This window comes from Lissotriton helveticus, chromosome 1_1 (genome assembly GCF_964261635.1).
Source record: "Lissotriton helveticus chromosome 1_1, aLisHel1.1, whole genome shotgun sequence".
Taxonomy (NCBI): domain Eukaryota; kingdom Metazoa; phylum Chordata; class Amphibia; order Caudata; family Salamandridae; genus Lissotriton; species Lissotriton helveticus.
This window is the reverse complement of record NC_136057.1, coordinates 811,596,797-811,609,486: the sequence shown is the minus strand read 5'-3', so window position 1 is coordinate 811,609,486 and position 12,690 is coordinate 811,596,797.

Below are 12,690 nucleotides of genomic sequence, written 5' to 3'. Positions count from 1 at the left end.
TGTGTTATTGTTGCTTCGAAAGGGTTCTATTCATGTGTCAATCAGGCAGTTTGCGATAATATTTCGCCACAATTATCCTCAGTTTATCGGATATCTTGCTTGACGTAGTTGTTGTGCGAGCTTCCCTTATTCTATTCATGGCTTAGGTGGGGGACGTGGGGTATGTTGCAAGATTTATTGAGGAACTTGACTTCTACAGCTTGTGGGAAATATACAATGAGGTGGGGCCTGGTAGGGGTGCGGGTCCTTGCAGACAAGAGCAGCAGGGTGAAGCTCGGGTCAGACCTGCTTTCTGCTTCTGCTTAAGCTAAGAGAAAATGGCAGTGCTCAGGGCAACGTAACTGAGGCCTGTAACTTCTAGACAGCAGGGCCTACACAGGGGTCATGTTGTGCAGGTGATAGGTGTGTCCTTGGATAGCTATGCAGGTAAAAATTCACCCTCCAACATTCCCCCCTCTGGTTCAAATTATTGAACCAATCAACATCTCGAACATCATACGAACTGCATACTTAGCTGGAGACGGGGGAAGTGGCCAGGGCGAGTCACAAAGAGGCTGTTCCTCTGAATCTTTGTCCTGCACTTTTCCTGAATCTGCATCTGTTTTCCCTAAATTATCACACATTGTCTCATAGGGACGCATCAAGTCTCTCCCTGAGAGAAGTGGTGGGCCACCATGTACTGGGGACTGGTACTGACTTTCAGAAGGAACCTGCTCTAAGTGAGGGTCGGGGACAGTACGCTCTATGTTCAACACTGCTATCTCTACATCTTCCCCTTGTCCCCTGTGCATACCTGTGTTCACATCTGTGTAGTTCATCTCAACTGTTTTAGACCTTATTTTTCTAACATAATGCAACATAATCTGTGTTCCGAAATACACAACTACAAGCACACATAATATAGGCATTATAAATTTTAGTACTGCAGATAGCCATAAAGGCGTCCAGTCCAAGTTGGACCAATTACTTAAAACATCTGCTTTTGCACTTCCATCCTCAGGTATCTGTCTCCCAAATTGTCCAAATCCCCAATGGCCTTTGTAAGTGTTCTGTTATCCGCATCATCGGCCAATATCAAGGCACAGCAGAACGACCTTCCCCATCCTGGCGCATCCACCACTAGTCATCGCAATTAACTGGTCTAAAACATAGCGTTGTTCCAGAACCACGAGTCTCAAAGGTCGTAGTTCTTCTTTCACGGCGTTGAACCCATCACAGGTGTTGCTAACAAGCTGCATCAGTTCATATCTCGTTACTTGGTGCCATCGGGCATTGTCTTTGGTCTGGAACATGGGGATAACTCCCCCAAGGTAAAGTTCAGCATCGTTGAAATCTTCCGGAATCTCATGGAATGTGTCATCTGAGGAGTACTTTTTGATTTCTCCTTTTCGGTGGTGGGGCAGGGTGACATCACCTGCCATTAGGTGTGCATGGATGTGGGAAATGTTCGTTGCTGGGACGACGAGATGCCATTCATGCATCGTCACGATAGAACAAAGTCCTTGCCATTGGGGAGGCAACTGCAGATACATATTTTCTCCGCAGATCCGTAGATACCAATGAGGATGGATGTGCCGTACTTCATGTCCGAATTAAATCTAGTGCTCTTGCAATTGGCATTCCTGCCCACAGGTACCGTCCCATTACCTAGGAAGCAAAGGAGAGGAGACTTTTAGCTTGTATGCTCTTTTCTGTGTGTAGGGTGTACCATTACTGGATGTTTATCCTCTAGTTTCCCTACCCCATATCTCAGCACACTCCCTGTCTATCTCCTCATTTAAATTATATTTGTGCTCTTGTCCTACAGTTGTGCTACCTAAGGAGGCTGCCTTACATATCAAGTCATGTGGACCATTCCATTTGATTTTGAAATAAATGTTGGCCTTCAGGTGTAGAATAGGTCTCCACTGACAAGGGCATGTGTCATGGGTGTTGTTACATTGGTGATGTTCAGGTGAGTGGTATTTGGATGTGGGTGTTGGGAAGGTAAAGTACCCTAGTTTCTTATAGTGATGTTCCCAAATCTGCATTATGTCGGCAGGTACTTTCATATCACGGTAAACCTCCATTCTCCATTCAATTTCCAATGTATTAGTCATCACCCTGAATGTTACATACTAGTCATCCCACTCTGTGGTATTTACGAATGCATCATCCACTTTGGCTGAGTGGAGCTCTGACCATGTATGCGGCAAAGGTACAGGTGTAAAAGACATTTGGCTGCGGGTGGTGAGACTACTTTACGTAAAGTACAATTCATCTGCGCCTACAACGTGTGGAATGTGAGAACATACAAGGCAAGACTCATTTGTGACCTTTCTTCCAACCTCCCTCATGTGTCTATACCAATAGAACGTTGTGAATCTCATTATCCTCTGCTCTATCACTAGGGCGCTGGGAGTGGGAATCAGGCATAGAGTGCTGGTCGAAGGTGTAAACAACTGTCTTTTGGAAATTACTGATCCAGTCTGGAATTTGCAAAGCCTATTCTTGCTTTCGTTGGATACACGATGTATATCTAACTGGCACTATCTCGCCACTCAGTCTATGTCTAAGACTTCTTTTATTTTGACGGGATCGTCTTGGTGTACCTGGCACAGTGGGGTCAAGATGATATCGAGTGCCAAGTCCCTTCCTGTAGGGTCAGCATGGGGTACAGAAGGTGTCAAGACAGGCACAGAGGTGTCATAGCTACTACTGGTGCTTTTCCCAGTTTGCTTGTTATCAGGAAGTGTCTTAGGCATGGGTAGCTCTGTGGTCGTGACAAATTTAATATTACTAGTAGCTCCTCTCTCTCTCTCTGATCACACTGCTAACCAGTGAAATGCTGTTACTGCAGCTACAAACATAAAAAAAGAAAATAATAGCTGTACATATCTTTTTAATTGAAAGCTTGACATGGAGGGTTGTTCTGTTGCTGCGTCTCAGTCCGTAGGCCATCATACGATCTCCACTTCCTTGATCTTGGATCGTTAACTGGCACATGATGTCTTCTTTGCTGTCAATGCTCATATTTTGGACGGTGACGGGTGGAACCTCAAAAAGTCCATTTGCAAGTGTTCATTGAATTGAAATTTCTCCACTTCCGAACTGCTTCATAAAAAGATGTGTGTCTCAAAGCAGATAGGCGGAAGTTCATCAGAGATAGGACGCTTGTCTTTGTCTTTTATATCTGAATGAAAAAGAACTTTGGAGCACGCATTAGTGCACATAAATGAATTTCCACATCTATTGATCTGTTAATGACAAGCCGGTGAGACTTGAACAAACGAAAAATGAAAATAAAATGACTGTCACTGTCACTGCGGGTCACTGTAACAGCATCCAGTAATCCCCAGTGACATATGACCTCACAAAGCAGGAATGTAGTTGCGGCCCTTGTGTCACAATGGACACAAGGTCCGGCTACCACTACCATGTCGTGTCTGTATTTCTGGCATTTGTCAAGCATGTCAACATAGTCAATGGGACCTTGGGCTCTGGTATTGTTGATGCTACTGTTTCGATAGCTGAATTAGGGAAATACTGTCGCTACCATGAGGCATTAATGAACCAAGATTTGTATATGCTCATGTGCATTGGGGATGGACCACTCTGTCTGCAAAGTAGTGGACATGATATCACGAGGGACATGTGTAGGAAGGTGTAACTGAGTGAGTGCTATTTGTAAAAATCCTTCCTATCCTTGTGTGCCTGAAAATTCAAACAAATAAAATCTTATTCCTGTGTACTCCCCTCTTCTTTCACAGCTCTTTTCCTTCAGGTGGGGCACTTCCCTGTATCTCCCTAAGGTGCAGCTGTGCAATGAAATCATAGTGCTGAGTATTATCAATGGTGTCACATTCTAGTCTGACAATGTTGTAATACTGAGCATTGCTTATTCCCTGCATTCGTACTTTTAACATTGAAATCTACTGTGTTTCTGCATTAATTTGCTTTTCCCTAGCACTGGGCATGTGTGAAGTAATAGCTGTACACAGCGGTGCATATCTGGAAACGTATTCCTTATCTCTTCTTATTGTTTGCTGCGAACTACAGGAAGCCTGTTTCCTGTTTTGGCTCTACGCCCAGAATATGCAGTCTGGCCAGGAACGCTACTTATGAACATGGCCCGAAAATAAAAAGAAACTCTATTAATTTGTCTGTATTTTATAATATCTGAAAACATGTGTTGTCTCTATTTGCAATGTGCAAAATATACGTGTTGTATTATAAAATAAAGATGGCTTATTTGTAATGCACATGTTCACTCAAAATGGTGTTTTTGTAATAAACAGCAGATCTTTATTGTATTCCAACTCAAGGTATTCTTTGAATCCACCTTAGAAGGATGAAATGCTCTAGCAGCACATTATCTCGTAACTCGTGATATTTATTTATCTGAAAAGAAATGTGATGCAACTAGTGTGCATTCCATTCCATCGTTTTATCTCTGGCTTTTGCCTGCGTCAGCTGCTGCTGAATTTTCGGAGGAAAGTCAAATCATTCTATTCAGTTGCTCAGTCTTGCATTATTAGGTGAAATTTACAGTGTGTGTGAATTATATGTGACCATTCACATAACATAACTATCTATTTCTATATAGAAAATGAAAACATAAAATTGACAGTCTGCGTGCATTTGGGAACCGTAAAGGGCATTGTGCCATTTTCATTGAAACATATTCTCATATTTAATTAGGCCATCAGACCATGTGGACTGTGGTGTATAAAGTAGACGCTGTTGAATACTTTTATCTCCTATTTCTATTTGTACTGACTCTGTGAAAGGGACCCTTAATATCGCCCCAGAGAAATCTAGTGTGTTTGCGCTCTGGTTGGAGATGGGCAGTGCCCCCTCCTTGATACAGGAGAATGTGGCACCTGTGTCAATCAAAAAACTACACATGTTATTAATCCTGACATTCACAATGAGGTCCTCTCTAATGTCAATAAGGGAAACACTAGAGTTGGCTGTGGGCTCATCCTAACTTGAATTGCCTCCAGCCTTGTGCTGCTGGATGGTGCCCTGTGAAACCGAATTGATGGGGGGCAGTACTGTAGCTCCCTGTGATACAGGAGCTTGAGTCTGGGGCACCATTTGGTACTCAGGCATGTGTTGCTGAGGTAGCTGTTGTTGTATGTGATCATTTGTTACCTGTGCGTTACCTCCTAGCACATTTAAGGCACTTTGTGAAACATTAGTGACAGTAGTCACTTGACTCACTGGTGAAGCTAGCCTAACTGCATCATCAAGAGTCTTTCTTTTCTTTGCTTTCTGCTGTTCTAATTCCGCAGCTGTGTTCTCAATAGCTGATTGCCTTATTTGTGACATTAGAGATCCGATGTCTGAGACATCTGGAAACTTCTGGCGCAGTTCGTTCCATAGCGCTGATCTTATTTTATTGAAAGGATCACCTTCTAATTCTGAATTAGTGGTGCAAAGCCTTGTGTCGATGCGTGAAAACATATCCTCTGCATCCTTTCCAATCAGGGATGTGAGCAAACGTCTCATATCCCAAATAGTCAGTGACACACCTGAAGTGTCATTCTCAAAGGCTTGTATCCACTTTTCCGCACCCTCTGTGAGGGGTGGGAGTTCTCTCTTCAGTTTTTCTTTGTCCGTTAGGGACCAAGTTACTGAGATAGGGAGGTCATTGACCTCTTCGGACGGCAGGGGCAGCTGGTGTGTTACCCCTGTCGGTCTTGTGTACTCATACCTGCGTGCGTATTTCTTCCAGACCCTTAGGCCTTGGCGCATGTAGGTGTAGTTCCAATCATCATCTCCTGCTTCCTGCAAGATACATTCTTCTGCAGTGGCCATTTGCTCTGGCACAAAAGATCCTTCTCGGGGCCAGACATTCTCTTGAAATGCATTAGCCTTTGTCCAGTCTGCCAAGTTATCTGAGAATGGAATGACATAAAGGTCACTCCCTTCTCCAAGTATTACTATCTCATTTGGCGTCAGGCCATTGGTCAATGGCTGTCTTGGCCTGTAAAGGGCAATGTTGTTCAGTTCTCTAGATCTTGCTGTACGCAGGCGTGTTGTACCTGATACATCATATTCCTGTGGGACGTTCTCAGGTCGCCGTTCGTTACCTAACATAGTAACACATTCTATCTCTCTTCTTCTCTGCCTTCTCCTCTTTTCTGCCTGTTCAAACAATTTAGGCAGATCCAAATAGTCTTGCTCTAGCTGTGGTGTCATTAGTCTATGTGGTGTAACTACTAGAGGTGATGCCTGAGGTATAGGCGTATGTTGTCGTGTCACCTGAGTGTTATAATCAATGACTGCAGACGGAGCTTGGGGTACACTTAAGTTGGCTGCGAGAGAGACTGCCATGTTGATCTGTGGTGGGGCTGCACTTTGTGCTTCCTGATGCAAGTCTATCCATGGCCCTTGCTGTGGCATGATAGTTGGGACTCCACCACTGTGTGGCTCTACCTCCTTTACACTGCTAGCTACTTCATTTGGTGCTGGTCGTTTCTTTGCACTCATATGCTCAGTCATTCTATCCCCTATACTGGCTAGGTATAATGCAAGTTGCTGGAGTGCTGCTGTATTTTCTATGGGGCTTCTCGAGTACCGTTTGTGTGACATGTCCTCTTCTTCTTTACCTGTTCTTTGGCGTATGTCACTTTCTGCCCTAGTCCTGCTAATGTCTCCCTCAGTTACTACCTCAGAGGGATACTGTTCGCTGTCTCTCTTTACATCATTGAACTGTAGCAGGTTCTTTTCCTCTCTATTAGGACCTGTGTTAAGGGGCTGCCACTCATTATACTGATTCTGTGTATTGCAATGCTGGTGGCTCGGGAATCGGAATGGGCCATAATGTCTAGTTCTTGTTCTTGGAGTATCGTCATTCTCAGTAAGGGATGTAGGTGCTGGGCGGTCAGGTCTGGGGAGTGGCATGTGGGAGGCCTCATGGCTCTCTTTGTTTTCTTCCTGCTGGGGGCTGCAGAGTTGGATACGTCTCATTTTTACTATCAATAGTGTGTCAATTTGACCTGGTATTCCTGATGCTGCATCCTGCACTACTGGGCTTAGGGATAGCTGACCCGATGTACTCTCTGGTGTACTATCTCGTGAATTGTCTGGGATGTCTGGGGCTAAGGCATCGTCATGGGCTACGGCTGCCTGGACATCTGATAAGAGTTCTATGTCAGTCTTTATACCTCGTCCTAAATTAATGTCATCTGCGTCATAGGCTGGTGGATGTGCTGTGGGTGTTGACATTATTCTCCTGTGTTGAGTGTAAGCAGGGGTAAGAGTGTAACGCCACCGGGTGTTATTGTCAGCCTTACCTGCTGCAAGGATGTTACGTCAATTCCTAGGGCTGAGATTAGTGTCAAAATGACTGTACATGTCAGGGGTGAGACGGACTCAGGGGATGTTGCTGTACCTTCAGAAAGGGCAACAATACAGCCGTTCACTATGTGTACTGTGATCTGTAGTCTTGGGTTTTGCCTGGGCTGTCTGCTCATCTCCTAGAGTCGAGTTATCTTTGAGGTGGGCTATCTGTGGCAGTGAATGTGGCGAAACTAATCTCCTTTTAAAATGCGGTTTTGTAAATATGCCCACATCTCTGGATAATGCGTCGTGGAAGGGTGTCTTTGTAACAGTCCTGTGAGTCTTAGTGATGGCTGCTGCTGCAGCTGGTCATGTAACTCGTGGGTGTGATGCTCACAGACTAGTAGAGTGAGGGTATCCTGTGAATCTCCCTGCCCCTCCGGGCAGCTGGTGCTTGGAGAAGGCGGTGTGAGTGAACACTGGTGAGCAGTATCAAGGCTCTTCGCTACATACTACACTACCTACTGACTGAAGTGTAAGTTGTGTGTTATCAGTGATGGATGTATACGTTGGCACTGGGAGGCACACTTTCACTAGATGCAATGTAGATGCCCTTATCTCAGTACCCTGTGTGAGTGGGATTCCCAATAAGTCCCACGCTCTAGATATTAGGGAAATTTCGCTTCTGTTATATTTTCTATGAGTTTGTTCGCTCACGTTCTGCACTGATACAATTTTATTGTCTAATATGTGTAGAACTACCTCAACTATTTGTTTTCCACTATAGCTCATGTATGTACCAGACATCTGGCTGACCTCTTGTCAGTTGTTTTCGGGAGTGGGGCAGTTTACCACAAGCACGATGCTTCTGTGATGACTGATTACCTCCTATACTCATGTAACCTATTCATTAGCGTGGAATGCAGTTAAAAAAAGAAACATTCTTATTTAGTCTAAACGATCTGTAGTAAAATAAAATAACGCAGAGCACTTCCCTGAGACTTCCCTCACAAAGCCTGTTGCAGGGTTTCTGTACTCACACAGAACTGTGCACAGAGGAGTGGAACCTCGGCAAATTAGGATGTCCCAAAACTTACCTTAGCAACCAACTCACCCCTTACCGAGCTAGCTACAGTGTCTCATTGGACATATCAAACTCCCAATGTTTAGACAAACCAGAACATGAACTTACAGTACCTCAGGGTACGTGGGACTCATGAACACTCTTTTGTTATATTATCATTACAAACCAGAACATGGAGTAAAGAAGACACATGTGCATTTGAAATGTTTATTTACTAATGCCGTCTTCTCAGGCGCAGTATCTTAGATAATACAAGTATACTTATTATCAGTATCAAAATTATCAGCATAGTTACTAAGACATAAAAAGCGAATGGTGACAGCATGTTAACATGCTGTAATGAATAAGAGTTAACAACACTTATATCTCACCCTCCCTAACACATATATTATATTATTAGCTAAGAAGGTCTCTTTGGGTTGTTTTAGGGCGGGCCCATACCTTAGTGTCCTAGCATGAAGGAATCACATCAGCATACACCAGCTCTCTCTGCATGTGCACCGCATCAAGTGTGTTAACAATTCTCGTGCAAAGCAATATCAATCCCGCCTCAAGCCCAAGTTGGCAAAGGCTGCACTTGTGTTATGACTATGAAGGCGTGGAGATCAGACCTCATAACAATTCCATATCGTGTTGCTCCTGAAACTTCAGCACTCTCCGTGCAGACATGGTTTATTAAACAAAACTGATATCAGAGCAATAACATATTATTCTCACATACACCACGGCAAACCACTAGGTTGAAAGCTAAGTCAACAATTAAGGGTCGTGTGCAGAAGTTGCAAGAAAGGAAAAATGGCGTTTAAATCTCAAATGTACCTATGCTAACTTAACACGATATAAGGATATATAGGAGCTATACAACACCCCCCCATGATCCGAGAACGGACTAAATAAGATAACAGAAGTGCCATCACATGAGAGCAGAATCCAATTTTAAACGAGCATGAATAAAAATTCAATTATAAAAACTAATGCTAAAAAATAGCCCACAAGTATAATGTGGCTCAAGCCAATAGGCAAGCAAAAATAAAATGTCTTGACCAAAAGTCAATAAAATCAAGGAAATGCTATCAATCAGCATGTCAATTTGAGGCAGTGTCTATGATAAGACTGTATATGAAAAGTAAGCCGCAACAGCCTCCAGGAGGAAGTCACTGTCCTCATCCGAAAACAGTTCAGCCATCCAATTTAAAAGATGAAAGGAACATACGTGATCTTCCAGCACCGGATCCTCTATAACCATCAGAGGACAGCTCGGTGGGTTTTCAAGAAAACTTCGTTCCAAGAAATTTCGCGCTGCCGACAACACATCCCAGGGACCCATTAGTCCATGCGCCACCGCCAAGGCCATAATCCTTTCGTCAGAACAAACCAACTCGTGAGCAATGATAGGACTCATCAGTTGATCAAAATCGACGTCAGAAGATATTGGTCCGCAGAGACACAAATCAATGGCCCAAAGGAAATCACAGGTCAGGCAGCGAAATACAGGCTGGACACAGGTGAAATAGGAGAACCGAAAAGATAATCCAAACGCCGTGCTTAGAGTCGCCAACGGCAGTGTGCCATAATAATCAAGCATGCGGTTGCGAAACCGCGTCAGTAGCAGCTGAGCGTGGTCTTGCACAGGAAGGGCATCCATATTTAAAAAGGCAGAAAACCACCAATGCGCCAGCCGCTAATGCAAGTAAAAACGGGAACCCTCCAAATAAGGATGAAAAAATAGAATGGAAGAAGGCAGGGATGACTCCAAAAATCTTCTCAAAGGAAGTCACGAGACCACCGCTAACAACTTTAAAAAAATGTGCTAGGCCCGTTGTGGAGGATGCGTTAAAGATAGAACGGACCATGGCTCCGAAATGCAAAGGCAAATCAGTATTTAAAAGAGCCTGAACCTCCGTACGGGTGTTAGCAATGTGAAGCACGAAAGTTTCACGGGCCGAGCTCAAGGCCACCTCTTTCTGGGACAATAGAGCTCTTATTCTAGCCATGCCGCTGAATTCTGCTCCCAAGGTCGGTATCTGTGGCCAAATGGAAGACTCCCTATGTTCACGTGTGGGAGGATAAAGAACATTTCTGCAGCAAATAACTCGCTCACTAACCGTTACTATGAAAGCTATACCTTTAATTAAACCACAACAGTTTTCATTATTGAGCATTAAATAACTACCATTCTCTAACAATTTAAACGTGGGGATGATAGCAGGAACTGGCGTGCCCTGTAAAACGCAAGCCATATTCGGTCGGTCCTTGTTACATGAACCGTGTAACTGTATGTGTCTGCACATTAAAGAATGATCTGGCGTCTCAGTACACTCATCCCCTGTTAGATAAACTTCTTGTTCATCCTTGAAACATCTGTATGTGTATGGGAGTGACCAGACCTCATGAAGAAAACCGCTACCTAAGGGTTCAAAACGACCTATTGGCACATATTTCATACAATTTGAAAACTTATATAAAGCAAAAGGCAGTGTTATTAAACCGTGGATAAGCCACGTAGCAGTAGTGGCTTCTGCCACAGAAAAAGGTAAAGACTCCAATCTTTCAATATGGAGCATAGAAAAGGAAGCATCACGCATTGAAAGCAAGCGTTGTTTGTCTGTCAAATTAAACGGGGAAAATAAAGAGGAAACGTTCATGTATCCCCAGGGAACTTTACCCATTTTCAGAGTCTGAAGTGTCCATGCAAACTGCATGATTGACCGTAATTGATTTTGACCATGGTATAATACTGACACTTCATCATGCACAATATCAACAACAGACGACACAATATTATCTAATGTGTAAATTCTAGAGGAAAGCACGTTAATGCTATTGTCAACAACTGCAAGCACTTTCTCAAGATTCGCCTGATCAATAGCCCTAAGGCGTGAAGCGGCCTCAATCTGTGAGAGTTTCCAAATTTCATTGTAAACCCCATATAACCACCTTTTCGACCTGCCACTAGCTGGGCCTTTAATGAAATCATTCAAATCCACGTCTGCATTCAGTTTGGAAAGGTGATACTTAACCGCAGGTAAAGTTGAATGTTTCAGCCAAGCTTGACACAACTTGCCCACAGAGTAAGAGGTGACAGTATGACTCAAATCAAACCGGGGATCAGATCTAACAGTCTTAAAACCGTCAGATATATTCAAAAATCTTTTTTGGCAAGAATCAGCACTACGGTGCCAAAGCAGCCAACCCCTGGGATTCATACTGGAAATGTTAAAGGAGGAATTAAGAAGCAGAGCCTGTATATCTTTAATGGACAATTGAGTAAAATTACTCCAATTCTCATATTCCTCCAACTCCGGGAAAGACGGGGTGTTTAACCTTTTAGATGTAGCCAATCCAAAGCATGTGGTCTGGGAAATGGTTTCATTTAAAAACAACATATGATTTGGGATGAGACATGCACGGTGCAAAGCCTCAGTGCCTTGTACCTGCCAGGCCCTTGAACCCCAAACTGATTTAAGGTCTATTGTTTCCTTCCATAACTCATAGCCCCCAGTAACTAATTGATCTAGGAAGGCCTTCGAGTACAACAATTTTGTATCGGTAAGTCTAACCTTGGACAGTGGCTGTTTGTGAAATTTAAAATAAAAGGACTCGGGATTGGACTGGTTAAAGTCAGTGAAATAAGTATACTTTTTAAGAAACGTTTCTGAACTCCCTTGTGTAGGAGCTGGGCAATGTTCCCACTGAGTAAAATTAACAGCCTCCCTTCGGGAAGATGTTTTGTGTAAGAAGTGATTGCCATAATGTTGGTAACAGAACAATTCACCATAATTAGCAGATTCTAAATATAAATCCTCAGCATCAAAAGCAGCATAGTATTTCAAATCAGAAAACAAACTTTCCACAGCATTAACATCCCAATCATCAGAACGAATGTTTTGTTTCACCACATCCCCCATATTAACTCTTAGTACATTAGGAACATTAACGACTTCCGTTGGGCCATGAATCTGAAAACGAACTGCATCCCACGCGATTCCATCCAGAACAGGCCATGCTGTGATGTTAACCAAAGTCAAGTCTCTTTTTAATCTGTGTGTAGAATGTGAAGAGGAAAGTGGGGCCAATGTTCCATTTAAATGAGTAATGCAAGTTCTCTCCTCGACATAGTGTCCATTCATAATCCGAAAAAAATAAAACACAAAACCAATTGACATAAAAAGGTAAACCGAAAAAAGGACCAGCCAAATGTATATCCAAGGAGGAATCAAAAAATGTTTTTTAAACAGGCTAGCATATACCGCAATTTGAGAGGGTTTTTTCGAGGCAAGGGAAGCAGAGTCAAACGAAAATCTGGATTCCGTGGCTAAACGAGCTTGCAGGTCAGG